The 26,808-nt window shown below is 42.3% G+C and overlaps 1 protein-coding gene across 3 annotated transcripts in view; it reads right to left on the reverse strand.

The window, feature by feature from the left end:
• Ptprg (protein tyrosine phosphatase receptor type G) overlaps positions 1–26,808 on the reverse strand; it is a 682,360-nt gene that overhangs the window by 176,420 nt on the left and 479,132 nt on the right. The gene's annotated exons all lie outside the window — the stretch shown is intronic.

The following is a 26,808-nucleotide window of genomic DNA, read 5'->3' on the forward strand; positions in this document are numbered from 1 at the left end:
TGAATTGGGTAGCTGCTGTCTGCCATATACTTCTGTGAGGATGAACCATTTTACCACAGGCTTCCCAAAGCAGAGGCCAATCAGTTATAGACCTGAGCCTCCAAAACTCTGAGCCCCAAGAAACCTTTAGTCTTCATAAGATAATTATCTTGGGTGTTTAATTACAGCAGAGAATCAACTAATGACATTTAAGAGAATTTAAGGAGCCTGAATTATAAGTGGACAGATACAAATATTCATTCATGCCATGTGTACATGGGAAGAGGGACAGAAATAGGAGTGAGGAATGTTAGGGAGAAAGACTGGAAATCTCTGGTGGCTTCAGAGAATACGGAAGAATGTCTTTCAGTCCAATGGGCCCCTGTTGAAAAGGCCTGAGGTAGCAGTGGCCTCCTACCTACTCTTATTGTCTCCCATAGAACATCAACTTGGCAAGCTGGAAAAAGAATGTGGCTAATGGATCAGTAGGCTGGACAGGCAAATGATTTGAAATTAATATGCAGGACTGGTAGCAGGTCCATATGGACCAAATATTACAACCTCTTCTGTGGCTAAAACTTGCCTCTGACATTGAAGAACCAATGAGACACCAAAAATGAACCTGATAGTCTAGAACCCAGACTTAACATTAACATGCTAGACAACTGGAATGGGATTGGAGACATTGATTATTTTTTATTTATGACTCTATTGCAATCAGATTCTACACCCAGGGTGAGAGGAAACTGGATTCAAAGAATGAACAAATCTGTAAAATGTGAGTTTGCTTACAATTTCTCATCTTCCTGAACAGCTACATCAAACCTCTATGTGCAGCTGAGGAGCAATGCAGCTCTGGGGACATGAGGTCTCCAGGCTGCACTTCTGCCTCACCCAGGAATCTATCTCACCCTGTGTGCTTAGGTTCTCTGTGTCATGACAAAGCAGACACAGATACTCAGCCATCTGGCTCAAGCCTGCTTCATTCTCCACCTGCCACAAGATGGCAAGAGGATGAAGAGAAGGAGACGGGCAGGAGATTGCAGGGGCTTGCCTTGTGGGGATCAAAGAGATAGAAGAAACTATTGTACATTCCAGTCTAGGGCTGGCCCTTCCAGGCACACCTGAGACTAGAGCAAAGGAAGAGAGCTAGTTGCCAAGAAAGAGAAGAGAAGAAAAGAGGAAGGGGGAGGGGAGAGGAGAGAAAGGAAGGGCAGGGTAAAAACAAATGTCTGGTGCGATGCCTCAGACTTATTACGCAATCTTAGTACTTGGGAAGCAGAGGCAGAGAATTTACAGTAGTTCTAGGTCAGACTGGGCTACTTTGTCTCAGAAAATCAGAATAAGGAATTGAAGAGCTGGCTCAGCAGTTAAGGGAGTGCACTGTTCTCCGAGAGGACCTGAGTTAGGGTTCTAGCACCAACGTAGTGTCTCACAGCCATCTGGAACTCCTGTTCCTGGAGATCAGATGTTCTCTTTTGGCCTCTGTGGCTCTCATGTGGTGTATGAACATACATGTGGTCAAAACACTCACATACATAGCATTTAAAACACTAAAGAAATGAGAGGGCATATACCCAGAAGATGTTCCAACTGGTAATAAGGACAAATGTCTGTTTTTGAAAGTGATCTTATAGGAACAAAAATCATGGTGTGCAGAACAGCAGAGTCCTACAAAAGGTAGTGCAAGGGGTAGGCCAAGAAGTTTGTGGGTTTTTTTGCTGCTTTGGGTAAAAGAGGGAAAGGGTCACTAAAACATTCTAGGGCATTAGCCAGAGTAAAAGATATTGTCCTGGAACTTGCTGTGACACTTTTGTCCACTTGGACAATGGCTTGAGAAACTACTGGTTTGTGCCATACATTTCTATTCACTATGTTGTCTATTTCCTTCATAACCCTCCTGGTCAGGATGATCAGTACTATACTGGAGCCACTGTCCACAGGCCTCCCCAAGGGACACTGGTGGAAAACCCGCAATAATTCACTCTGTAGATTTCCTAAAAATGATTTCCTAGCAATGAGTATCAGAAGCTATCACTTAACAGAAGTTATTATTGGGCTGGAAGTAATCTTTAGTGGTGGAATGTATGCCTTCTAGCAGGAAGACTCACATGTGGCTCCTAATACAAGAGAAAGAAGACGAGGAGGAGGAAGAGAAAGAGGTAGAGGAAGAACAGCAGCAGCAACAACAGAAAAAGTATTCTATTCATTTTTTCTATTTTATATTTAAATTTTATTTTTAGAAAGCTGTTAAAACGTGGCATAACTGCTTAGGTATATATGCATAGCTAAGCACCCGACCAGTAACTGAGGATTAGAAAAATGGTGGACTAATATTGGCCTCTTGGCATTAGACAATGGAGGATGAGCTATAAAAACAAAACACTTTAGAATAAACAATAAAAAAACAGAGAGCTTAGGAGCAAATAAATTTTAAACATACTGGGGGATGGGGGGAGGGGGAATCAATGATTATGTGGGTCAATGTCTACCTCCAATGACTCCTTCAAGAAAAGAGATGGCCTAGTGTGCAGTCTACCCTTCAGAAGAGAGTTTTGAACAATGACAATGTTTACTATGGAGAAACTGGTTTGTGCACTTGGTGGAAAAACAGACTCATTTCAGAATAGTGTTAGCATTAAAGATGGGGCATTTTAAGTAGTTCATTTTCTCACGGTGATGTGAATCCACTGGGGAGGATGTTTATGGTAGGAAAAGATCCACCTGCAAGGATGGTTTGGGGCCAGACTAAAACATCTACATTTCATTCACAGGACCCTGGTGAGCAACTGCCACCTTCTAGATGAGGATATGATACACACTACCAGCATGGACAGAGCACAGGGCTCAAAGCCTATACCTTCCATGAGCGTTTCAGACACCTGACCAATGACTGAGTGTGGGACAGTAATAACGTATAAGACGTCTCACGCTTGAAGCCCATGGTTAAATCAAACATAGCAAAACCCACTAAGACCATTGTAAAACTCTTGAAGAAATAACCAAATTCTGCTTTGGTCCTGATCCTATATCCAAATGATGCACTAATGAACTGTGATTTTTTTTTTTAAAGACCATTTCTTCACATAACTGTGGCTTAACTGGAATTCACTGATGTCACTGAAGTCACAAAGACCCACCTGCCTCTGTCTCTCAAGTACTAGGGTTAAAGATGTACATCACACTGGTGGACTATGGGAAATTTCCACACAGCAATGGCCGGTCAAGGTATGAACTGAGGTCTCATATACCTTTCTCAAACCATGCTTGGAACCCCAGCTAGTCGTATGAATTGCTAGAATATCATGAAGCATCTGCGGTTTTTTTTTCATGAAGGTAATTTGTCAACATATATCAAGGAAGGAGTAAGCACGACAGCGTCCTCCTGTGTGCCCATGGCTCAGCCTCACGAGTGTTCCCTTCTCTCCCTCTCCCAGGCAAAAGTTCTCAACTGCACAAGCCAATGTTTCCCCACATAGCTCTCTAATAAGAAGGGGTCTCTTCAAAAACCTCTTAAGAGGTTCCCTGGTACTTTTCTGTACCATTTTAATTATAGCAAACATTTAACCAGGGCAGAAAAATTTAGCAGAGGGATCGAAAAAAGCAACAATGAAAAAGGAACTCCCCTCCCCCACAATCTCCAAAGAGGTCCCACACTTGAGCTAGCACAGAGACAACCCATCTGTCCACAGCTCTGCACAAAGTGTGCACCACTGAAATGTTTCCAGTATTCATCCCATAATATCTCCCTGGTACTTATTCCACGCCTAAAATGCTCATGCATTTAGCCAAAGCAGCTAAAAACCTATGATACGAGAACTTAAGAGACACAGATTGTGTCCCATGTTCCTCTCCTGACATAGTCCTGACAGGAGAACAGAGAGCCTCCCAGGCATATCTGCACTGTGTCTAGACCCACTCTCTGATAGCTGTGGTGCCAGGTCACAGGTGAGGAAGGAAGCTACCACTGTTTGTTTTTGGGACACCAGACACGGGAAGAGACAGCAATGCTAGCAGAGGGCTGGGTGTTCACTCGGTGGGAAGGAAATTACAGAGGTAGACAGGAGGCTCCCATTTCCTTGTCTGAAATCACATTATCTTCAAAGGACAAAAGCATCCTCAGATGATGGGGTCAGAAATAAACACCCAATTCCTGTCACATAGGAAAGGGGGTGGGTGGGCAGGGGAGGGAAGGGGAGAGCCTGCCACAAGCCCTTCTAAATCTTCACATGAAACATGTATCCTGGGAGTGCAAGCATTTGCTGTATTATGGCGCCTGGATGCTCATCCGCTTACTGGCCGCATGAATTAAGAGCTGGATGTCAGCGTCACATGAAGCCTCTTAGGGGTGCATCTCATTCACTTATGCTTGCTTCAGTCACCTGATGTCCCATGCCTTGATGAAAACCTGGTAGGGCAAACATGCATAGAGCCACTAATTGCTATGTTTGCCTATGACATTAACATTTCATCAGTGATCATATTAATTGATAATGTGACTCACGCCATCAAAAGTCTCCATGAAGCATCATATAAACAACTACTTAGAACTGGCCTAACTTCTCAATAGGTTCCAACATGTTGTGCATTGGAGTGCTATCCCAAGTTGCCAGAGCCTGACACATGTGCACAAAAGTTTTCAACCCCTCTCCCACACACACACACACACACACACACACACACCTACCCTCCCTCATTCCTGCCTCTTGATTGCTGGAATTACAGGTACACAACCCTAGATCCAACTGAAGCTTCAACAATTTTTATACAGTTAATTTTTAGTCTTATTATAAAATACCATTTTGAAGGATGATCTTTTTAACATGCACTGAGGGCATGTGTCAGACATTTTGTGCTGGGAAAGTGGACAAAGGTGCTGCTGAGCATCCTGAGTGAAAGCAGCCTTGGAGCCCAGGGCTCCACTCTGGATCATGTGTTCAAGCATAGCCTCCATACAGAGGCAGACCTCAGAAAAAGCACCCAGTACAGCTCCACTGAGAACACTCCTCCTTTTTTGTTAGAACTTATATTATATGTACTTATTTCCTATGCATGTTAATTCATGTATGTGGAAGTGTGTCAGAGGGCAAACTGTGGAAGGCTGTTCTCTCCTTCCATGTGGGTCCAGAGCATATAATTCATGTTGTCAGCCTTGGTGGCAAATGCCTTCAATCAGCTGTGCCATCCCACTGGCCCAGGAGGTTTCTTAAATGCAGGGACTGTCAGAGCAAATGGAGAGGGAGCTGCATGTGTGGCTCTGGCACAGGGGGCATCATGGGAAAGTCACCCGTGAGACGGAGCTCTGCATGCAGGCCCCAGCCGCACAGTGCCAGCACAGCCTTTGGCTGGGAGCTTTCCAGTTTAATTTCTATCACTTCAAGCATGAAAGGCGAGGTCCTACCAAACTCTGCTGTCTGTCTTCCTGAGATTAAGTACAAAACACTTATCATATATTCTAGAAAATCCGCTGACCCTGTCTCAGGAAAAACCCAAGAGAACGTCAATAGCTGGAAAACCCCCAGGTTTCCTGGAAAGCAGAGATAGAAACAGGGATCACACTGACAGGCTTGGGGGCTCGATCCAACTCTGTGATGTCAGGCATGTCGATGGATGCCTGGCCCTTACCCCAGGCTTATTAAAGACTAGGTGAGCATGAAAACTCTTAAAGCCAAGGAAGAGTATATAGAAGATATTCAGAATACCTACTTATCTACTTAAGTATCAAATAATTTAATGCAGTTAAGAACACTTAATAAAATTTCAAGGATTACAGGAAAGTAGAGTGATACTAAATATTTGGCCTTTTTAACAATGATTCCTCAAAAGCAAAGAGGCAGTGACCTTATTCTGAGGCAGCGACCACTCAAACCTGAGCAAGGTGCTGTGGGTTATTACTATTCAGAGGGACTCACGGATTTGCTTTAATATAGTTTTAAAACATTTCACTAAAAAAAGTACGTTTGAAAATCCCAAATGTTGCCTCTCCTAAAACAGATGCTGTGACCTAATGTTTGGCTAGGCTTCTCACCTCACAAACACATTCTTTCAACATGAGCAGCACACTCTGCGTACCGTGTAGTAGAAAACTAAATGAGGACTCAAGGGTAAAATCCTCACACTGTCTGATCTGGTCAAATGCCTGGCCAGTAGAAGAATGGAAATTGCACGCGTGACATCTTTTAGAAAGTCAAATCTCTAGCTTTTATGGCTTCTGATCATTAGTCTACGTTTATTCATATACAACTTAAAGTTATTCTCACTGGTATTTCATACACATGCTACAGTGTATTTAAACAACTGAACTGCTGGGATTTCTGAAGCTCTATTTTTAAAGTATGTGAGAGTGACATTTTCTTCCTACCAGGGAAACTGTCATAAGGTTGATTTCTGACAGATCCCAATATGCTCCAGAATTTTCTAATTTGGGTGAAGGTAGAAGAAACATCTCCTTCTGACCTAAGAAGAAAAGGTGTGTCAGGATGCACCGTGACTCACTGTACGTTCAGAACAACAGTCCTCTAAAACCCACAAGAGCTGCTGTGGGCTGCTTTGGTTTGTATTTGCTGGACTAGACACAGGTCTGGAGTTACATCGCCTTTGGCAGAACATCCTGAACTACATTTGACGGGAGGCATAGTCTCCCTTCTCAGCCAGAAGATTGCATGAGTAAGATCTAAGGGAATGGCACAGGCCGTCCTGTACCAAGCCTATTTTATAGCATTAGATTTTTACAACCAATGCCTCCTTTATAGCACTAAGTGGCAGGAGGCAATCACTTACAAAGAGAATCGAGGTTTGCCCTTCACTTAAGTGCATGATGATAGGGAAGTTGGCTAACGGCTTCTTTGTTGTCTCTAATAGTGAGTTTCTAATGGTGTCATCTTAAGTGAGTCCGGCCCATAATTTCGTTTTAAGGTGGTTGGTTTTTTGCTTTGTGCTTTTAAGATAAGCTACTAAACTATATATTTTAAAATTCTTATGTGTTACTAAAAGTGGAATAGGAATGGAAGGCCTTGGGAACTGTAAATTGTAAGTGAGTACAATATGACTGGTATAAAGGGCAGTGCAGACAGAGGCCAGCCACATAATTTGTTCTTTTGTTCAGATAATTGTAATTGGGCTTCTGCTTGGTCATCAGCCTGGCCTCACACACAAGGGTGGAGAGATAATATGTTACTGTGAGTGGGGACAGTAATTTTTACACAGGAAACCTACAGATTATCTTGTACAAATACACTAACTCAATCCATGGGTTCACAAGCTTTATGAGACAGGAGCAAGATTAACTCATACAATAAGAAGAGGCTGGTTGTGTCCAAAGACAAAGCACACTACAGCACCAGCACACGAACTGATCATCACCATCTTCTCTGCCAGGTTTGCCAAAAAGAGCTCACCAAAAATAAAAACACAGCCTCAACAAGGCAAAGGATTCATTCGTTCAATACTCGGTGCACACAGACAAGGAGAGAAACAGGTGCTATAGGAGTGAACATCCAAGGAGGGAAGTGGCCAGAGCTGAGCTTGGATAAATTGGAAGTGTTGGAACAATAAGGGTGCTTCAACAAGCCCAGCTGGGAGCACTGCTCTTCAAGCCACGCCCCTACTCCAGGAGCAGTGACTGGCATCCCTGATCCAAAAGTGCTATTTTAATGAGTTGCTTCAAATACAGGCTCCAAGAGCCTGAAATTAATCTTTCAGTCTCCTGAATAAGAACATAAATTTGCTTTCAATCTTGGTAATAGAAAGAGATTGTTTTCCCCAAGTTTCCAGAGGTCACCATCTCTTTTCTTTACAGCCAAACCACTTCAGTGTATTATCCCTGCCTCTCTGAAGAGGGCGCACTCACTGACACTTGCTTAAAATGCTAAGGAGGTTAGGCATCCTACCTCCTGACATGGCTCACTGACAAAGTCCAGAACTGGTGGCCTTCCAGGCTCTAGGCACATTGTTGAGATTCCAGCAATGTTGGGATCACCTCCAGCACTTGTGGTTTTATATACCCCTGGGTACCCACAGTTCTTCTGAGAGGCCATCAGTAAGCTGTAGCCTTTCAGATACAATCCCACAACAATCCGTTTGTACTTCCCTTTTAGCTGACCTCAGCTCAGTACTGTTTTCTTCAGGGAACTGTTTCCTGATCCTGAGCTAGACCTGTTGACATCACAGGCTCTCAAAGCACTCTTTCCTTTCAAGACCTAATTAAGCTTTTACGACCACTGTTACATTTAGTTGTTTATGTGTATGTGTATGTATGTGACCATATTCATCTGTGTACGGGTACATACATATGCACATGCTGATATGAAACATGTGGGGGGAGGCAGAGCTCACCTTCTAGTGGACACTGGAGTCACTGATCCCTTACCTATTGTTCACCTTGCTTTTTAAGATGGGGTGGCCTGAAGCCCTTCAAAGCAACTAGGCTGGTTGTCCAACAAACACAAGTTTGCCTTCTGCTGTCTCTAACTGAGCTTCTTCTTGGCCCCCATTACCACATTTATTTTATTAATACCCATTCCCCAGTAGGCTTGGATGGCCACAAAGAGTACAGCACAAGGTTACAGCCAATGATGTCCTTACCAGAGCAGAATCTAGGCCTCACAGGCATACATTCTTGTCCTCAAGAAATATTTGGTGGCTAGATATCAAAAGAGCCTCAATTATGCTCCATACTTGAAAAGGACAACACAGGATCTCCTGAATTGTTGTGAATCGATTGCTTTGTGCCTCCCCACTTGAGGCCACAGCACATAAATCTTGCAGGCACTCTTCTTCCACCTCATTGTACAACAGCTCTGTGCAACAGGGTCCCCTCTGACATCATGATTGCTGACAAACAACTGTGAATGGTAAGTCACGGTCTCGCTTTGTTTTATGACCCACGTGCTTGTGAATGAAGCTTTACACCAACGATGTAATTGAAGGCACAGCTCTCTGCTGGGTATCTGGCCTGATGTTTCATGTTCGCTTGACAGGAAAACACTGTAACAGCTCATCATACACAAAGCCAGGGATGAACGCACTAAGCTAGGGAGATTAAGACACCCAGGTTAGATTATTTTGTTTGGCCTGTGGCAGGTCTCAACCTTCCTTCTGTGACAATGCCCAAAAAGTCCTCTCATGAGGAGAATGTCACCTGACATTCTCGTCATGAGGAATGGGGCAGACCCATTTCTGTATTTCCCACGAAGCTGCTAATGCAGTGGAAAGTCCTGTTTGCTATGTGCAATCACCTCCAAGACTTCCCACTTCGAAATCTTCTCAGCCTGCTGTAGAAATAGATTCTCAGCACAGGGCCTGGGTGGCCCTGGTGAGGACAACGGCCAGGGACCTTAGTTTTAGGCAATAACCTCTTCAGCCTGTGCCACAGGTGCCTGAGATATCCCAGTATCCTCCACTGAAGCAACAGGACTGCCTGTCCAAATCCAACACAGCTAAGTAATTACTAGCCTTGGTGTGGTCCCATAGGCAGCCAACTGAAGTCAAGTGCCTGATCATAGAAAGCCACATGATCTCTGGTGAAATCACACAGGCAGCTCACTAGACTCAAATGCCAGTCCACAGAAAGCTAAGCAAATCGCAGCCTTAGTACCAATGCCATCTGAGGAGTAAGAACTGGCTGGAGATGTTCATAAAAGATTTCTTATTCCCCAAGTCAGTTAACTGCCTTAGGTACTGAGTAGAATCACCTGGGTGCTCAGCCTAAGGTGGCAGGTAAAGCAAAGGATAAGACCCAGAATCCTTACACACACACATACACATACACACACATACACACACACACACACACACACACACACACACACACACACACAGACACCCTTTCTTCCATGTCTCATCTCCCATTTCTCTTCACAGGCCCCTGTATCCATCCTGGAACAGAGTTACACAAAGGATAAATAAACCCAGCCTTTTCCTCTGAAGTTGCCTCTGGATTTCAGAGCTACATCCAAGCCTGAGGTAAGAAGGCCTTGCCCTGGCCCCAGTGTTATGCAGACTCAAGACCAAGTCCCCTGATCCTCACATTTGCTTGAAGCCAATAGGACTAATGGGACCTGCCCTGCTTGCCTGCTCATCATGAACAAGAGAAGAACAGGCAGGTTGGTGTGAAGCCTGTGCCCCATCCTGGCCCCTAATCTGCTTTAGCATTGCAAGTGACTCTCCGGTCTGAGTTGGTTCTAACTCAGAGCAAGAAGAAGGTCACCCACTGACAAGGACACGTGCTAACATAGGGCTTCCTGATCACAGGTCAAAATGAAAAGAAAATCTAAACTGGAGGGTGGTGTTTTTAGGAGACTTGGGGAGGCACAGCGGTGATTCCACTTCCTTCTGACATTAGGAGGATGATCATCAGCATCTCAAGACTTGAGACGATGCTAAGAAAAGTGAAACCCCAAGGAAGGCTTGGCAGAGAGCAGAGGGGTAACGGGCAATCAAAGAACCCCAAGAGAGGCCATTTAATAGGCTAAGGCCAGCAGCTCTCAACCTGTACCACACTTTGAAATTATTCAAGAAGCTAATAAATACAACTATGCTCAAGCCATGCCTCTTGGTGACTATCAGCCACCGAAACCATCTAAAGATGACAAAATCCATAGGCCCCAGTCCCTTCTTTGAAATGTGGGGTTTGCCTATAGTCTGTGAAGTACCCTGTATTTTCAATCAGCTCCAGTTCATATATCACATATAACACAACAGAAATTCTGCAAACACGGCTGTCATACTCAATCAGGGAATAATGATAAAAACAGGGCTTCATGTTAAGGACAGATGTGACTTTGATATTTTTAAAGATTAGATCTGAGGGCATATTGAATGCATAGTTGGTTCAGATGCAACCCAGGCTAACATGGAAAGCCAGCTATGCATTTCCATCTTGGGATGGGATTCCAGCATCGCTGTCATTTAGAATCTGCTCAGTGAACCCAGCATGCAGCCACTGTTGAGGATAACTGTTCTCCACAACATCAGGCCAAGGCCCATTCCGCAGCAGTGCCTTCCTCTGTCACACAACACAAGCACATGATAGGTGCTGTTACTTTATACTGTAGTAATAGCTGATATTTCCTGAAGTCTCACTATGTTTTAGTATATGTCCAATATTTTTTATAAGCTCTAATATAAACTTTAAAGCAACTGTCCAAAGTTGAATTGTTATCACCAGCCCTATTTTCAAGACTAGCACATGCTAGGTGGAGTTTCTAGAACTTACAGCTAGTAATTGCCAGAACTTAGATTTAATTGAGCAATATAGATCTTCATCAAACTGATTCTTAGCTCTAATTTTACCTCAGTGCCTCTGGGATTGAGAGTATGAGCAGCAATGCACACAAGGCATCCATGATAACATTTTTATTAAAATTGCTTACCCAATCCTTTAATATTCATACTGGTTACTGTATATGGCACACCATAGTGACCTTATAGCTCTGCAAAGGGAATAAGTTAAGGCAAGGGAAAGGACACCCACAGAAAGTGCATATGTCAGTGATGACGGGAGCCATGGTTCTTACACCAACCTTGTACCTGGACCCACATTGGGACTAAGGACACATATCATTAGAGCAGGCAGCAAGGCCCTTAGACAGTATTTAACACTTCCCGGGGCTCACCTTACTGCTGCACTGCCTATGACAACCATCTCACAGAAGAGGATGTATTATATTCCCATACCGATAAGGCCACAGAGCAAAACTGTTTTTTATGTTCTTGAACCTGGGGGAAAACTCACTCCTAAAAATAAGGAATCACTTAGGGATGGGAGATAGCTGATGAGGCTTGTCCAATCAATGGTCCTCCCCAACCAACATGCAGGCATCTGTGTCCAGAGTACCTTGTTCCTTGTCTCTCTACCAGCTAACTGCATGATTCAGTTCAATAACTGCTTATTTCACTACCCAAAGCGTACTGATAATTACATTAGCCCTACTTTACAGTAGTAAGAGAGACATGCAGATGCTCCTTGAAGAAATTTGAATTTGGTTAACTCCTCTTGAATTACCAAGTTACAGCACCAATAGCAACTCCTTAAGACCTTGACTCACAGCCAAAGCATTCAGGAGAGGCATCTGCCAAATTCAAGCAGGCTGGAGGATCTGCTGTGGTGATTAGCTGAGACGATGAGTCTCCTTGACTGTGTTCTCAGTGTTAACTTCAGAAAGTAACCATCTGATGTGACCTCTGTCACTTCTGTATTTTACCTCTGCTCATTACAAATTATCATCATCAAAACTATTATTATTTTCACCCTTATTATTTGCTTTTATAACATGCAATCATTTTGTTCTACTGTTCATACATACTGGAAGTAAATATTAGATACAAAACTATTATTATTTTGTGAGGTACAAAGATTTCTCCATAGTTATTTTATACATGATCACATGTGAAACTTATAACAAATCAATCAGAAAGTAATGTTTCCATTGTGTAGACAAAAGAAATGAAGGCCACATTCATTACAGGATTATGGCAGTAAATGGAAATTTAGACTTTTAACATAGAATATCTCACTCCAAATCTTAGACACTGATTTCATAATCAAAAGAGCTCTTAGCCTTTGGAAAGGTTCTGGAATCAGAATCTTCTTAGTGGGGAGTTCAGAGCATTACACAGATGCTTGGTGGAACAGACAGAACTCATACGTGTCACCAACTGCTACTGTTAGCAGTATTATGTATAGTGAATGACACCGGAAGTCTCTTTCCAAAGGGTTTCACCTGTCAGGTCTGATTAGTGGAACAAAGACATGTTTTACCCTCAGAAAAACAGAGAGACCTTTTGAGAAAAAAAAAGAAGAAGAAGTCTTTAGAATTAGAAATAATTCACAGACAACCCATAGGCTCAGTAGAGGGTTTTGGAGAGACTAGACTGGTGGAGTTGCAACTCACAACACTAAGCAGGGCCTCATCAAGATGCATCAATGAGTCCCCAGATATGGATGATCAAAGACATGGATTCAAGACTTGTTTCAGATGAAAATACTACAATATGAGTCAAGCCAACCACAGGACACTGACTTTCAGGAGTGACCCTTACTAAGTCCACTTGTATGGTCACATATGGAACCTCTGTTATAACCAAAGGAGTAAGGCTAGGAAAATACTAAGAAAATGGATTGTCACTGTCTAGTTGATAGAGAAGCCAAACCACCCTTCAGCTGCAATTTTATTCACAGTAGTGGGTGATTAATTAATGTGTTCTTACAATGCAAAGTAAGGTTTTTCTTGCTAAAACTTTGAAGAAGTCCTAATTCCAAATAAGCAAGCTCTAAGTTCATTAGTTCTATTATTTTGATTTTTTTTAATGTTTTCCTTCAATGCTAAGGATTGAGCAGGGTCTGGTTCATGTTAAACTCCCAGCAGACCCTGACCTACATATACCTCACGTGAGGAATATTGTATTCCTGTCCTATACACAAATACCTAGGAATTTGTGTGTATGTACAAATATCATGTATCTCAATATTTACTTCTTCCAAGAAAACATAAGCTAAGAAAAGGAGAGCCCAATGTACAAATATATTCAGAATGTTAATGCACAGTTATGTGTTATAGTGCTCACCACACTCAAAGTGGTGGTGGTGGGGGGGAGAGACTTAATGCCATTTTCTGAACAGACACCTGTACTAATAACAAAGAAATAATGTGAACTCTAAATACCATGCTTATTAGACTGTCACATTGAGATGCTTACCCATGGCAGGGTAAATACCTGGAAGAGTATAGCTGTTTTTAAGATGGGAGTTCTCCCTACAGACTGCCTCCTAATACATCACAAACAAGAGATGAAGCTTGAAAAACAACACAGGTGGCAAATCACTGGGGCCAAGATCAAGGGTTACCGAAAGAGGAAAGTTGAGAATAAACAAACAAACACAGAAAGGCTCACATGGTACTGTAGTTTGGTATGGTTTATGCTCAAAAAAGTGCACAGGCAGGAAACCAGGTCCCTATGTAACTGCACTGAAAGACAAACATATAAGAGGCAGAGTCAGTCAGGAGATCACTGCATGTGACCATGTTCACAAAGAGGGATGAATGCCAGTATCGCAGGGATAGGAGAGTTTCCACAGGAATGGGTGTTTATTTATTTTTTTTAATGTTGGCTTCTTTTCACTCTGTGACCACTTCAGTATATTCTTCAACGTTATTTCCCACAACTTCCTCTGACCATCTGATGCCATCCCCCACAAGACAGCCCAGATCAGGAACACACCAGTTCACCTTACTCGGATCCTGCAGTCAGTAAATCACCAGGCAAAGAAACTCCTTTTCTTTATACATTGCCCACTGACAGGTATTTGGTTACAGGATCACAGAACAGACTAAGATACCAGAATAATATTCCTGCAGCATTATTCACCACAGCTAAGTAATAGGCTCAATCTGCATGTCTCAAAGCAGACCAGGCAAGGAAAATGTGGCACAATCGAACCATGTCAGTAAGGAAAAACAAAGTTATATCATCTTCAGGAAGGGAGACACAACTGGAGACAACCATATGAAGCAAACTAAAGCAGCCTCCAATCTGTTGGTTGCCGTTTTGTCCTATTCACAGTGCCCTTTGCCTCACAGAAGCTTTGTAATTTTATGAGGTCCCATTTGTCAATTCTTGATCTTAGAGCATAAGCTATTGGTATTCTGTTCTGTAAAATTTCCCCTGTGCTTATGTGCATGAGGCTCTTCCCCACTTTCTTTTCTTTTAGATTCAGTGTATCTGGGTTTATGTGGACATCATTGATCCACTTAGACTTGAGCTTTGTATAAGGAGATAAGAATGGATCAATTTGAATTCTTCTACATGCTAACGGCCAGTTGAGCAAGGACCATTTGTTGAAAATGTTGTCTTTTTTCTATGGGATGGATATACCTCCTTTGTCAAAGATCAAGTGACTGTAAGTGTGTGGGTTCATTTCTGGGTTTTCAATTCTATTCCACTGATCTACCTGCCTGTCACTGTACCAACACCATGCAGCTTTTATCACAATTGCTCTATAGTACAGTTTGAGGTTAGGGATGGTGATTCCATCAGAAGTTCTTTTCTGATAGAGGGCTAATATCCAATATATACAAAGAACTCAAGAAGTTAGACTCCAGAGAACCAAATAACCCTATTAGAAATGGGATAAAAGAGCTAAACAAAAAATTCTTAACTGAGGAATACTGAATGGCTGAGAAGCACCTAAAGAAATGTTCAAGAAGAAGGAAGACCAACATGTAGATACTTCATTCCTCTTTAGAATAGGGAACAAAATACCCATGGAAAGAAATACAGAGACAAAGTTTGGAGCTAAGACGAAAGGATGGACCATCCAGAGATTACCCCACCCTGGGATCCATCCCATAATCAGCCACCAAACCCAGACACTATTGCATATGCCAGCAAGATTTTGCTGAAGGGACCCTGATATAGCTGTCTCATGTGAGGCTATGCCAGTGCCTGGCAAATACAGAAGTGGATGCTCACAGCCATCCATTGGTCTGAGCACAGGGTCGACAATGAAGGAGCTAGAGAAAGGACCCAAGGAGCTGAAGGGGTTTGCAGCCCCATAGGAAGAACAAAAAATATGAACTAACCTGTAACCCCAGAGCTCCCAGGGACTAAACCACCAACCAAAGAGTACATGGTGGGACTCATGGCTCCAGCTGCATATATAGCAGAGATGGCCTAATCAGTCATCAATGGGAAGAGAGGCCCTTGGTCCTGTGAAGGTTCTATGCCCAAATGTAGGGGAATGCCTGGGCCAGGAAGTGGAAGTGGGTGGGTTGGTAATCAGGGGGAGGGGGAAATGAATAGGGGGTTTTGGGAGGGAAAACCAGGAAAGGGGATAACATTTGAAATGTAAATAAAGAAAATATCTAATTTTTAAAAAAGGTTAAACAAACAAACAAACAACAACAACAACAAAAAAGCAGCCTCCAAAGACAAACATGCTTCAATCTCTTGTAGTTCCTGAATCTCATGTAGTCACACAAAATCATGTGTGTAAGGATTAAAGAAGACTGTCTCGGGGAACAAAGTGGATTACTAGGAGTGGGAGGGGAAAGGAGGCCTGGTAGGAACAGAGAAGTGGGTGGGACTGTGCTCAACATACATTTTTATTGTCAAAAAATTACAAGTTTCCCTTGATCATTATCATAATATTAAAAAAATATAGTTGACTAGATTTCTACCAAACTAGAAAAGGTCAGTGTAAACTGGTCTATCTTAAAATATGAGAACCCCTGCCATGTTGGGACACTGGTCTTGGGAAAGCAGATCACAGGGACACTGAGACTGATGTCATCCATAGCAGAATGAAATGAAAGCCTTGGGCTATGGCTGGGTTCAGACAACTGGATACCTGGTCTCCAGAGAAAATAGAGTACTGTCAATGGAAACTCTACATACAAAACCCAAGGAGAACCTTGCATTTCTTCTTGGGCTCTGTGTGCTAAACAGCAGCACAGACTAGATTACTAGGACCCAGGTACACAGAGTTAATGATTCTTCAAACACCAGGGCCAGGCAGTGAGGATTTCAAAAGCTAAACATTAACTGTATCTATACATGAAACTACTTTATGATTTTGAACTAGATAAATCAGGGTGGGGCAGAGGGGGCAGAAGAGGGAGGGAGGAAAAGGGAGGGAGGGAAAGAGAGAAAGTAACAGTGACCTGAAAGTGTATATTCCTCTTCATCTACCCTCTTCAAGAGAAAACCCTACTTTCTGATTCTGTTTTCTACAAAGAATTGAGACAGACTGTGTTTACCAAAATGTTGACTTTGCAATGCACTAGGCTGTGTAATTTTGGCATATTTTACACCAAAATATACATACCTCTCCTTCCACATCTGTAAAATAAAACAAATGCCTCAAGAATTAAAATCCTACCTCAAGTGCTAGATTTGGGGTATAAGAGTTTAATCCTAGCACTCAGTAGGCAGAGGCAGGCAGATTTCTATGAGTTTTGAGTCTGAGACCAACCTGGTTTACATAAGCAGTTCCAGGACAGCAAGAGCTATAGAGTGAGAACTTTCTTCCAGAGAGAAAGAGACATACACACACACACAGAGATGAAGACAGACAGACAGACAGACAGACAGGCATGCGCGCACACGCACACACACACACACACACACACACACACACACACACACCCTCTGCCCTGGGTCAATCCCTTGCTGCTATGGCAAGAGAGCTCATGCTGTGATTTGTGAAGGGAAAGTCTTGCAACCCTCGCAAGAGAGAAGTTAAGTTTCTATGCTCACTCACTCACTCACTGCATGTGAGTGGCCATGCGTGAACATGTGTGTATGTGTGCTCAGAGGATCTTCTTTCTTAAGATAGGGTCTCTCTGTGACGATAGTTGCTGCTGGTCTAGCTTTGCCACCATGGCCTGGGGATTCTGTTTCTCCTCAGGTGTGCTGGGAATACAGGCAGCCACCATCGTACCTACTCTGGTCTTAGCTGGTTCTGAGATCTGAACTCCTATCCACAAGCATGTGCGATAAATGTTTTATCCACTCAGCCATTTCTAAACATGCCTTATCTTCATTCACTGAGGTTTCAAATACTGCTTACTGATTTAAGTTCAAAGGAATCTGCACACACTTACCTGTGTTTACTTTTCCCTATCTCAATGAGTGTTCTATTAAATTGGTGCTTGTTTCTAACACTGATGTCTGAGAAGAAATACCCACAGGAGCTCTTAAGAAGGCCATAATACTTAGAAATAGAACAGAAACAAGGATCTTGCCTATTAACTGCTTATACTTTATGTTAGAATCTCAGATATCCAGGATTATGCCAGCCAGAACTGGGCCTGTTGAGCCTGAGATTGCTAATCATTCCAAAAATTCCATCAACCTGTACCACGATATCATCACCCCTCCCTGAGCAGCTCCTTGAGATTAAACATTACTGTTCTCAGTCACTTTGCAGAATTTCTCAACCTGGAGGCACGTAAATGGTCTGGCTTTGTTTCAGGACCTCCACTATGCATTGAGGATCTTTGTAGCATCCAAGATTTCTAACCATTCGATGCCCCAGGATTCCAATACTACCTCAGTTGTCACAAGTGAAGTTATATTCACACAAGCCTGCATGTCCCCTCGGGAGCAAAATACTCTATATATTGCCCATTCCCATTTCCCTTAAAAGATGTTCCAGAATGACCAATGACATCTTAATCTTGTTCAGCCACACTACACAGGCCATGTTTATTCAGAGCTTTAAAAGGTTTTGTTTATGTAGATCTTAAAGAAAAAAAAAAAAAAAGTCAGGCAGTGGTGGCGCACACCTTTAATCCCAGCACTTGGGAGGCAGAGGCAGGTGAATTTCTGAGTTCGAGACCAGCCTGGTCTACAGAGTGAGTTCCTGGACAGCCAGGGCTACACAGAGAAACCCTGTCTTGTAAAACAAACAAACAAACAAACAAACAAAAAACCTAAAGAAAATGGTAGCTATCAGAATCATAGTAAATGTAAGAAAATTTAGAATCGAAGGCTTCAGGACAAAAGGACCAGCAAGCAACTATTGAAGTATTTGCAAAATGAAGAGAGACCTTGAGGATTTGCAGCCTACGATGGTAACTGACTGATGGCAAACACATCTCTTGGACCTCTGCAATGGAAACCCAACTTAACGATTTGGTTCCTGACAAAGAACACCATCAGTGAAGATAGACTTCATTTTTAGAAATGTTGGCTCCACAATTGCTGCCTACCTAACATTATTATCGAATATTATAATATTATATATATTAGCACTGTCCCTCAGTGGTAGCCAGCCTGTGATATTCAATGCCATAAAGAAGCAGCTTTGGAACTACTTTATCTGAGGGAGGAGAGGGTGAGGAGTTGCCATTGGCTTCTAGGCTTTGGGTGTAAACTTCCCTGTGTGGGAATCTGATCAATGAAGACACCTACACAAGCACACTACAGAGAGTTGCATCTAGGGAAAAACATTGGGAATCAGTCATAAAACTCAAACTCCTGGTTTGGAGGACTCCTGAGAGTTACAGGAGACAGTGGTTATTCACGGATCCTTCCAGAGAGCCAGACCTGTCTTTGGTTATTTGTCATCACTACGCAGTTACCATGGAGTGACTAGATCTCCAGCTCTAAGACAAGAAGACTCTATGCCATGTATCAGAACAAATGGTGACAGCAATGCCAAACTACCACTTAATGTGCAAAAGCAAAATACTTGGTAACTGCTCTTGAAGTACAATGATTTAATTAGAATAGATTTTCACATGGTCACATTCAAAGAACTCAAGTCTCTTAATTATGTAATGCTCTGCCAATAATTAAATAGGCTTCTGTAGCATCCACTAGGAGGGAATGTGAATCACGGGCTATTTGCAGACAGGCGATGTGCTGAAAACACCCGATAAGGCTATAAATTCCATGTTGTACATCCACAGATCAGATCCAAAATTACATCTGAATATTAAGAATGACTCTGGCTTTTACTTAATGGTAAGTTATATGAAATCAATTAACTGTTAAAATAGCTTAATTGGAACATACATATTTTAATTTTTGTGTGTATATATAAAAAAAAGTCTTCTTAATCAACCCAAAACATGTTGAAATTGCACTTGTATGTAATGTAGTGAAAGAATTGAACTTATGACAGGCTCAGAGCAAGGATGTGGAAAATGGTGGAGGGCACAGTCAGACAGTAGCAGCTCACACGGAGGATGGCAAGACTGTATGTGTTTAATACGATCTTGGGAAAAGCAATCTAAAAGTGAAGTTCTTCACCACACGTGCATGTTTCCAGAACTAAGAACAGTTCCTGGGGGGGGGGGGCAGTGAGGACACTCCACAGGTAGAGGTGCATGCGGGAAGCCGGAAGCGCCTGAGTTTGACCACCAAGAATACAGCTCGGAGTGGAAGGAGAAAAAGGCTTTCTGAAAGTTGTCCTCTGGCTCAAAACCCATCATAGACTTGCGCACAGGCATGTGTACATAAATATACACACATACATACACATGCACACACACCAAATATACACACCAGACAAATAATGGTGGGGAATATTTTGGCAGTTGAATACAATTACTGATTCATACCCTTGCCTCCTACTTTGCAGAACTGGTGAGGATGAAATCAGAGCTATCTACAACTGTGATAAATAATTTATTGTCAATAAAAAAGGCAGAGAAAATTCCTTGGGAATATATTTTTCAAAAATACCTATTTAGGTCACCATGAACAAAAGCCTGATTTATGCTTTAGTACTGGTGGTTGGTTTAAAAAAAGAGTGGAACAAAAGAAAAACTGGGGGGCCAATTCCAAAATCCACAACTGGAAACTGCATGCTTTTGAAATGAAATATTCATCACTGTGAAATTACACAAAATTATGTATTTTTCTCTTGATAGTATAATCTACCTGACCTGTTTTATCTTTCCTTCATTCTAAGGACAGAATGACATATGGTCACCTGTGATATTATTGCTCGTGATTCCACTGAGAGGAGGACACAATGTTAGGTTCCCTTCAACATTTTCATGGAGCCTGGCACAGGGAAATTGTTTGATAAACACTGTGGAGTGAACAAGACAGCAAGTGAATGAATGAAAAAGGGAGAAAAAACTTGAAGCGAATCTGAAGGAGAAAAACAGACACAAATAACTGCAGGGAAAACCAAGGAAACTCCAGATGCACGGAAACAGAAGCCAGCCATCAAGAATCACAGCAAGACCTTCAGGAGCAGATAATGAAGAGACAGCAAGTCAAGGCCCGGGAGATCGCCCATCAGCAACGGGACTCACAGATTCTTCATGTATTGTTGACAAACATAAAAGCACTTTGGTAGGAAGTATTGCAAAATAATTCTCAGACACAGATACATATATCTCATTCAGCCTTGGTACTAAAATATTCCTTTGGGATTCTGAATTCAATATTAAAAATTTTTGAGACCTGTTGCTCCTTCAGGATTGCAGACAAATGTAGAAAGGCATCTTTACTAATACTATATTACCTTAGATGGTGTAGTGACACCCAGATTGGAAACCATCAGTTTAAATGAATACAAGACACATTCATGTTCTTTACCTATCAAGAATCATGCACTTCTGATATGACGAGCATCTTTATGGGCCAAGCACTAGGAGCCATGTGGACCATGCCTTTTCTCAAACACAATTCACGGATGGTGTGAGAAACTTTGAAGGGGGTTCCTCTAATTTAATCCTATTGAGCAACAACTAAGGCAGAATGTTGATATGAGGCATTGAGAAGGTGGGTAAGGCTAGAAACAGGAAGAAGAAGAACAGCCATAGACTTCTGTTTCAGAGTTTACACCTCACTTCCCAGGTACCACACCTCCTAGTGAGCATTTCAAATACGTGCTCACTGACAGACTGTAAGGATACCCAACTGCAATCAGTCCTGAAGAACCTCAGTGTTAAGGTCAACTAAGTATCTGCACATGCAAGTTATATAAAAGATGCAATGATGAATAGGGACCCAGGCCCACAATGAGCTCATGGCACAGAGGCCAGAGGAGACATGAAACAAAACAGCTTCTACATAAGATGTGAGGCTGGGAGTCACAGCAGGTCAAAAAAAGACAAGTCCTATCTGCCTCTGATGGGTGGAGGAGTGGAAGGTGAAAGGTAGGGGCTGGAGAAAAACACTGGAGCCAGCTCTGGATCAATGAGTCACCAAGAACTTCTTCTGCCTTCTCTATGTCTATAAATAATCCCAGGTGCTGCCATCTCATTTAATTACTAAGCCTCTCCAGATGGAGAAAAATAATTAAGCAGTCTGCAGTGCCAACATGATATAAAGAATAGGTTAGCAACGCGTGAGACATCTGAATTCTAATGTTTCCTTTCAGCTATGAAGTAAGGGCAGAAAGGAAAGGGGTGTCTGACTTCACAGACCTCAGGGAAACCCAGTCGTGTACAGCTGAACCCTAGGTAGACTTGAAACAGAATGGGAAAGTGGAGAGACAGGGTGTAGTTCTGCTGGTGAAGACAGAATGGCTCAGATGAGATGCACAGAGTGCACCAAGGGTTCCCGAAGAAGGGCTGTCATGAAGAAATACTTCAGGGGGCCTAGAGAGATGGCTCAGCAGCTACAGGCACTTGCTCTTCCAGAGGACTCAAGTTCCTTCCAAATGAAACAGTACTGGTCCACACCAGGCAGCTCACAAGCAGCTGTAACTCGGGCTTTTTGTGGGAGGTTGGGGTAGACAACCTTTTCTAGCCTCTCCAGATTCCTATGCCAACATGGCACACACATAGTATAAATTTAAAATCGTAAAAAACATGTTCAAAAAAGAAAAATACTTCAAGATTTCTACTCTAATATTAATATCAAGTACAACACAGGGTATTGACTTCTTAGAGCCACACTAACTGGCTACACCCCTTCTGTCATGGAAGCCATTTCATATCTTTGCATTCAGAGCAGATTTAGAAATGATTCCACACAGACAGAAACAGGAGGAAAAGGTATCTAACTGTACTTGACTCTCAAGGCCTTCTGCATTTACAACCTTGAAGTTCCCTAGACTCAATGATAAACTGAGGAAATGTCATACATGCACATGGAAGGCAGTCGGCGGAAGGCAGTGGGGAATGCCTATGCCTGGGACACTGCACTGAGAGTCAATGAACTCAACAGTCCTCTGCTGCTCGGGGCAAATGCAGCAGTAATAGAGGCCATAGGATGATGTCGGCAAACTTTTGCTTGCCAGATCGGAAGCCACTCATGGTTTCCCATGGTTTCCCACTCAGTCCTGGTGGGAAACAGGAAAGTATGGAATGAGTGAAGAATGAAGCACAATGAAGAAACAGTGTATACATGAGAAGCAAAGAAAAGGCAAATCTTTTTGGGGGGGATGATCAAAAATATAACCCTACACAAAGTGTGGTTACCCTGAATAGGAGATACTCTCCCCTCAAAACTTCAAGGGAAGCCAATTAAGTCTTTTATTTTATTATTTTAAAAGCAAAATATCATTCCACAAATTGCCTAATTATTCTCCTGATCTTAGCTCACACAAGCATGAGTATGTCCTTATTTGTTTAACCAGGTAACTCATGGAAGGCATTACAATAAGAGAATGGCTTAAAAGACTACTTTAATAATTCTCAGAGCGTTTTACGTTTTTATCAGCATTCAAACAAGGTTAACAATAGAGAATATTCAAAGTTCTATTCTAAAAAACAAGATAATTATTTTAATTTTTATACTACACTAATTATTTATTCTCTGGAATGATTTAACAACAAATTCCTTTATCCTTTGCCAAGTGTTTACTTGAAAAAAAAATTTAAGTCCTTTAAAATGGAACTTTAGTTTTACTTAGTTTTTGTTTTTGTTTTTGTTTTTTTTTCTACAAAGGCCTGTGAGCCCAAAGGTGGTCTGTGTGACTTGGAGATGATGGGGCATAATCTGGATACATTCCTGCCAGATTACCAGCAACCTCAGCTTTGTGGACCAGCACTGCAGTCACATGTCACATGGAAGTGGTTCATCTGGGCTCACAGGGAACACTTGCAGAAGAGGCCTTGCTAACTGTTAATACTAAGATGGATTCTCAAGTTGAGCTGTTACCAAAAGATGCCAGCTGCGGCTCAAAGTTTCGGCAGTTCATGGACAGCATAGCAACGCTAAGAGTATGTAGACTTGAGAGCAGATGCTTCAATCACACGGGAAGTACGCCACGTTACAATGGAGAGACACTTCCCTCCATGCAGACACTCCTCACCTTGATGACAGCAAGGCAGTTTATGTAAACCTTCCCATACTTAAACTTTTAAACACTTTAAAGTTTCAGCAAATCATGTCTATGATCTACAATAAAGCAAATGTATGAAGCTAAATTTAATCAAAGCAAGACTCTTTGGTCAATCTGCTGGGCCTGTGCTCAATACAATGCTCTGGCAACACTGTGAACCCTACAGGTCTAACCACAGTGAAGGCAGAGAAAGTACCAGGATTACTCGGAACAACAGGGTTTGTCAACTGCAGGACCAACGCCTATGTACAAACATAACAGGACCACTCCACGGTATGGTAAAGAGGAAGGTTTTGTTGTAGATAAAGGAAGAGAATACCCAGAGTATCTGGAAGAGTCCAGCGCAGAGAGAAAAAGTAGTGGACTGAACTTGGCCTTGAGAGAAGCAGGAGCAGGTAGGTCAGTGAGAGAAAGGGGACATAGAGAGAGGGGGAGAGTGGGAAAATAGAGAGCAGGGGAGGAGGGAGATAGTGGTGGGACATAGAGAGTGCTGGCTAAAGAGAGAGCATAGCCAAACAGAGTTATAAAGAGCTCATGAGCTCAAGAAGTTCAGGGTGGGGAGGAAGCCAGAAGAGCAAAGATGCTGGTGGATACTGAAATGCTTAATGGGGATTTGTGATACAGAGAGAGCCAGGAGACAGGAACCTGCTTTGGTATGCTAATAGGTACCACCTTGGCCATCTGTCCTTTCTGTCACAGATAAGGGAAAAGGCTCTTTTTTTTTTGGTAAAGAACCAGTTTCACCAGCTCCTAAGGAATGCTAGCTTTTATTTAACCTCTAGAATTTGGGGAAATGGAGTTTCCTTTGAACCTGAAAATCTACACAGAACTTGGCCTTGTTATTGTACCCTGGACTATGAAACCATAATAGCCAAAGACAAGGTAAGAGTGAGGAGTGTTTCTATTTAGATGTGTGTATACATGTGTGTTCACATGCATGTGCATGCAAGTGTGGGCACATGTGTGTGTCCATGATGTGTATGTGTGTGCACATGATGAGTGTGTATACAGGTCTGTGTGCATGTTCATGTGCATGCATGTATGCACACATGATGTGTGTGTGGGGTGGGGGAATATACATGTGTGAATGTCAGAGAATAATTCTCTCCTTACATGTTTAAGTGGGTTCTCAGTGAAACTCAGGTCAAACGTGCACAGCAACCACCTTCTACCCTTAAAGAAACATCGCCAGATTAAGACGCTATACTTCAGACAAATAACAAATTTTCATACTTATTATTCCTTTTTAAAGGATTTTTGTTTTATTTTAAATTATGTGTATGTGTGTATTTGTGTGTCAATGTATGCACCTGAGAACGGTGCCCTGTAGAGGCTAGAAGAGGTCATCAGATTCCCTAGAGCTGGAGTTATAGGCACTTGTGAGTCACCTGACATGGGACTCCAGGTCCTCTGCAAGTATGGTTCATCTTACAAGGAGATTCAAAACAGAAAATAACCACACTGAACTTCTCTTTCTACGTAGACACAAAGTAAACTCCAATGTCTCAGCACACAGGTGTCCTGACCCAGAAGAGAAGGAGGCAGCTCAGTACAGATGTGCCCAACACAATTCTGTTCCTTTTATTATATGCCCTATATAGTTTTGTCTCTAGGACAGCAAACTGAGACTCATTGTAAAGTAAAAACCAATGAAATGTACATTCAACTTCATACATGAAGTAGGAGCTGTGTCCTAGAGCCATTTCAAATACTCAAAACCTAGATTTTACAGGTAAGGGTTTTGGTGGCTTGCCTGCCCAAGACTGTAATTGGTTCTACATTTATCAATGTTTGTGGAAGAATCAAAAAGAAAAGAAAAGAAAAGAAAAGAAAAGAAAAGAAAAGAAAAGAAAAGAAAAGAATTCAAACATTTTGGTGAGGCATGCATCTAAATCAATACTCAAAGCATTTTACAAAGTATCCTTTCCTATACAAACAGCACCTACCTACCTACCCCACCCCCCCAACCCTCACTCCTGCCCCCCAGAACAGGGCCTGGTTGCTCACAGTGGCTTTGAAGGAGGGTGGGAGGTAACAGCCAGCTATATAAAAAGCATCTTGTTGGAAGATAAGGTCAGAAAACAATGGGTTAACAGCCAGATGGATATTGCTTGAGAGTGAGCTGTCACTGTTGTCAAAGGCATTCCAGCCTCTGTCAGTTGCAGAGAGGAGCATGGCTCAGTGGGTAAAGGCACTTGCCTTGGCCGAGCTTGACAACCGCAGATAAAAAAAACTAAGGATCAAGGTCAAAGAGAGAAACCAGTCCTGTAAGTTGCCTTCTGACTTCCACATGTGCTCTTAAACACACGCACACGCACACACACACGGGAACGGACGGGGTGGGGAGAGAGAGAGAGAGAGAGAGAGAGAGAGAGAATGAATATACCTGAGAGGCATTATCTAAAACAGAACAAAAGGTTTGCACCTTTCATTAAAAGCTGATGTAAGAGCTATGAGCAGTAATCAATATAATACATGAGAAGAGAAAAAGGAATGTATCATGGCTCACACCTGCAGTCCCAGCACAGAAAAGCTAAAGCAGGAGGATTACTGTGAGTTTCAGACTTGTCTGCATTACACTGTGAAACTCTATCTTAAACAAAACAAGAGATGGAGAACCGCGTTTCATAAGTGAACCAACTTGGACAGAGTCTCAGGAAGGACAAGCTACCATGGAGTTCAGGGATGGAAAGAAAGGGTCTTTCCCAGCAAGTGGCTAATGCTGTTTACTGATGCTTCTTCAGGTAATGTTGAATTTCAAAGTTGCTGGAAAGAAAGCCACCTCCCTTTCATCTGCCTCTTATTATTCTAAAGGAACCTGTTCGAAACACTTCAGCCACAAAGTAAGTTAGATGATAAATGTGTTCCTCAATCTGCGCGACAGTCAAGTAGCAATAAAATCAGAATAATTCATGCAAAAATTTTCATTATGTTTCTAAACATACTTATTTACATTTTAAATCACGCATTAGACAATATGAAATATCTTCCATTTAGACAGGTGTGAACTAGAAAACAGATGCATTCATTAAACATGGAACAATTCGGCAAATTAAGGGAAAAAATTTCAA

Source organism: Mus caroli, unplaced genomic scaffold (genome assembly GCF_978045245.1).
Source record: "Mus caroli unplaced genomic scaffold, Mus_caroli_1 scaffold_12, whole genome shotgun sequence".
Classification (NCBI taxonomy): Eukaryota; Metazoa; Chordata; class Mammalia; order Rodentia; family Muridae; genus Mus; species Mus caroli.